This window comes from Serinus canaria, chromosome 4 (assembly GCF_022539315.1).
Source record: "Serinus canaria isolate serCan28SL12 chromosome 4, serCan2020, whole genome shotgun sequence".
Lineage (NCBI taxonomy): Eukaryota > Metazoa > Chordata > Aves > Passeriformes > Fringillidae > Serinus > Serinus canaria.
In genome coordinates this window covers 45,235,612-45,240,101 of record NC_066317.1, presented here as the reverse complement: position 1 = coordinate 45,240,101, position 4,490 = coordinate 45,235,612, and positions in this window count along the sequence as shown.

The following is a 4,490-nucleotide window of genomic DNA, read 5'->3' as shown; positions in this document are numbered from 1 at the left end:
TTTTTGTACAGAATTCAAAACACAGCCCTGTAGCAGCTACTGAGAAGAAAATTAATTACATCTCAGCTGAAACCAGGACACTTACCTAGAAGAGGGAGTGGTTTTGGCAACTGCTGCTGATGTAATTACTCTAATTCACATCTAAAACATTGTTCATGAAAAGGAAACAAGTTTCTTGCACCTCTTCACATGAAACAAATTCACTGTATAGCTTCTCCTTAGCTGGCAAGCACCTTCCTGGGCCCCCCAAACTCCCTGCCCGGAGTTGTCTCCAGGTTCCCTTCCCCAATTCTAGCCCTTTAATGTGATACTTCACCTCCATTTACATCTTCTTTAGCAAGCCTGCAGCAGAGAAGGGAAGGTGAACAGCAGGTTGGGTTAAATTATTTTCCCTCCAAAATGTCAGTTTTGTGCCTCTGAGATGTCTTCTTCCTGCTACTCACTGTCACTTCTCCTCTCCACTAGGTGAGCCTGGGAAATCCACAATCCAGCTTCTCAAGGTAAAAAACACTTAGAAAATAAGCCGAGTAATATGGAGCCACATAAATTTTAAAAACCCCGTGTACCTAGTGCACTATTTACAAGCTAGTGTAAATTATTTTATTATTTACTGATTCATCTGTGTATTTTTCACATAGGTTCACTCAACAAATAAATGTTTTTGTTTAAATATTCAACAAAGGAATGTTTCTGTTTAAATCTATCGTCAAGGTGAAGCAAAAGCATGTATTGCAAAATCACTTTTGTTAACCTTAGAAAATGATTTTTGCTATTATTTGTGTACTTTGGATCAGAAATCCTGTGTTGTATGTGTTCCCCAGTGAACAATACTGTGTAATTAGGCCCTGATGTTTCAGCAGAAAAATGCTCTCTAGCCTGCTGCCAGACCAGCACGCTCCCTGCTGCACCTGCACAAATCTCCCTGATAAGGCTGCTCCAGTTGGCACCTGAAGGAATGTGGTGTAGATCAGCAGCAAGTCACCAGTACAGTGGTTCCACTGTACCCTCAGCTAAGCTGTAACTGATATATAAACAGGAAAAAAAGCTGACTTTTTCTTTGTATCAAGCAGTGCATAGAGTTAGAGAGGATTAGATTTGTATTTTGAAAAGAGCAAATTTCAGTGGCTTTCAAACTTGGATTTGGTTCAGATCCTGCAACAATTGAAAAGGTTTGCAAATCTAAACCCAAACAATCTTAGAATTACTAGATTTTTTTCTCTATAACCTGCATTTCTTCTCATAGATAGGACCAAATGAATAGTTTCCCCCCTTATTAAATGTAAATAACAATTATAACCATTCTTTCAAAAGTCATGTATTTTTCTAGCAGTTTCTTTTGACAGTGGATTGAAAGTATTTGTCCTACATTAACACTTAAATGATCAGTTAGGATCAAAGCCACATTTTGCTGAATGCTGTACACAGTTGTCATGCTCAGGCAGTCTGCATTTGGTAAGCTATTGCAATAAAACTTAATAAGAAGAGAGAAATATCTTCCTACCCAAATACAGGTCACTGTAGAAACATACAGGCCAATAGTTTGGCCAATAGCATTCAGAGGGTCTGAATCCCTATCTTATGGCCTGCTACTCTTCGCACTCCCTGTTATAGCCTGGATCTTCATCAAATGTTACAGGTGACAGACCAGCACCTAAAAGGGTGATTGGCATCCATGGCTCCCTTCATTTAGACAATTGGCTCATCAAGATAGATATTAAAAGGACTACCAGATTAATCCTTGAGGTGATTTTTCTCAGAAATCCCATGTACTTCTAGCTGAATTGTTATCAAGAAATCAGAAGACACTAAGGGCTAGAATGGGCCTGGGTGACTGATTCTACAGCTTTTGGATGGTGGGGCTCTGTTAGCAGGTTGTGTGCCATGTAATGCTCATTTCTTCTCCACCCTGCAGTGCTAGAAAATATGCAGAACAGACTGAGACATTGTACTGTCATGGCAAAAATCTGTGCATAAGAGCCTTTATAAAATCACAGCCTATAAATTGCTTCCCCCCCCTTCTAATATCTGAAAACCAGATAAGCTCTTACTGAAAAGCTTTCAAATATCTTTCTGCTTCAGCTCTCCAAACAACAGGCCACTGGGACAGTGTTGTTGTGAATAGACCATATCTCTCAGCAACTTGAAGTGCTTTCCTACTATTGATGTTTCCCTGACTCAAGTCCAGACCTGTGATAATGCAGCCTCTTTTGGAACCACTTTTACTGAGATATCTGAGTAGTTTTGCAGTCTTGAGTCCATTTATCTTCTCTGTGATAAAGTTACCCAGTTATGGCAGCAAGGCAATCAGACTGGAATCTCAGAAATCAAAGATTACCAAAACATGCCTCACCTTGTTAATGTTTTACTAATTGTATGGATGCATTTCTGCTTTTTTTTTTTTTTTTTGATGAGGGGAGAAATGAGGGCAGGTGAGGGACATATTTTGTTTTGCTTATATTCCTAGACACACTGATCTATCACACTTTGAGATTTAAAATCACAACCTGAATGAAATCCCCATCCATTTTTACCTTTGTTGTTAGTACTTGAAGTATCATCTGATTCAGATTTTGCAGTTATTTAATTATTATCCTTTTACCCAAGGTGAAGGAAGACAACAGAGCATATAGTTTTCAGAATGTTATTTACAAGATTTTTCAAGAGCCATCCTCTGACCTAGGCTGTGTCTCCACCTTGGCAGGATGCACTTTTGAGTGGAGGAACCTACAAAGGAGTCCCACTGTGACATGGTCTCAAGGTCACCATGGCTGCAATTTCAGGGCATGCAGCTCTGGGTAAATTACAGCCTTACAGACCCTCCATGTGGCATATACAGCACTGCTGCAACAATGGGCTCCTAGTGATACAGCACTGGAGGAGATGGCCATAAATGTGGCATAGCATCTGTGCTACATGGCATTTATGGTGGCACCAGTTTCCACCAGGGATGCTGGTGAGAGTCTTAGGGCTCTTTTTAAAAGGTTAATGAGGGAAGACACAAGAATTGCAACTCAATTTCAGAATAACCCCTACCAGATTACTCATAGTTCTCTTACTAAGGGTGTGGGGGTGTATTTGAAGTGTTTCTACAAGACCAGATATATCCTACTGCATTATTCATGGGAAAAACTCACTTACTTTAGCCTGAAAGACATGCACGAGGAAAACTCAGTTCAGTTTGTTCACAGCATGAGATTACCTTAAATTCTTACAGAGCCAGTGTGGCTGTTGAGTTAGTGGTGAACCTGTGTGCTGCTCACAGTGTGTGATGCCCTCCTGCCATGTGTGACACACTCACACAGGTGTCAGCAGGGCAATGCTAGTGTCCTTCATTTGTGGAAGAGGTGAAATTAAAAAAACCCAAGCCTTTACTTCAGAACACAGCATGACAGAATGAGCTATGTACCAATCATTTTAATATCTGATATTTGTCAGGTGCACATCCTAATAAAATCCAACTTCCCTCAGTTTCAACAACTTGCAGCCTTTTTGAGTAGCTTAGAGATGGGAAGTTCAAGGACAGATCCAGCTCAGAGCCCTTGCTGATTCTTTCTAGCCCTGAGATGCTGTCAGTTTACAGACACTACTGCAACTTCCTTTCCTTGAGTCCTTTCTGGAAGATGGTCTTAGATGAATTTGAGACAAGGCGAGTTTCAAAGTGCAAAAGCTCTGGAAAGATGTTTTCATGTATTTCCTTCCCTAAGCCACCAGGAGCTTGGCTAGAGGAGCTTGATGAAGAAGGTGGTGTACAATCAACAAGTGTTGTCTCTGAATTACTAGTTACATCTTTGCATTGCTAGTCAGAAAAAATTTAAAAATATCTTCCAATTTATTTGTTTTACTTGCCCTGATTATTAATTTGCACTTCATTATCTTAGTCTGGGCAAAGGAAGGAATTTCTCCTTTTTCATTATTATTGTTAGTGACAGAATCCTCAGACATCCATCTTCAAGATGAAATAGTCAATAATGTAAAAAGAAGTGCTTTTAAAAATAAATGGAAATTATTCATACCTGTTTTTATTTTGCTTGTGGGGTTTAAACTTTGGCAAAGTTAGTCTAAATAATACCCTTCAGATAATGAAACTCTGGCAAATATCTCTTTATATTATGTACTGTTATCCAAAGCCTCAGTGATGTGGCAGTCAATAGTTACACATATCTATATCCACTTTCCCTGTAGTTAAATAAACTTTTAAAGAAAATGCTCCATTAGCTCCTGATCATCAATCTTCATGTAATAATGGAGCTGTTTAAACTCAGATAGGCTTCTCCCTGCCCCCCTCCTAACTACCACCCCATTCTACTAAAATATTTACATTGTAATAACTCAGTAGGGTTCGTGTTTTGGGGTTTTTTTCCCTAAATTGAAGGCCTGTAAGTGGGTGAAAGTATTTTAAAGCAGGGTGAGACTGAAGGGACGTGACATGTTATTGAATTAAGGGCCTTAGAAGGTGAGGACTGTGCAGTCATAAATTTCAGGAATGCGGA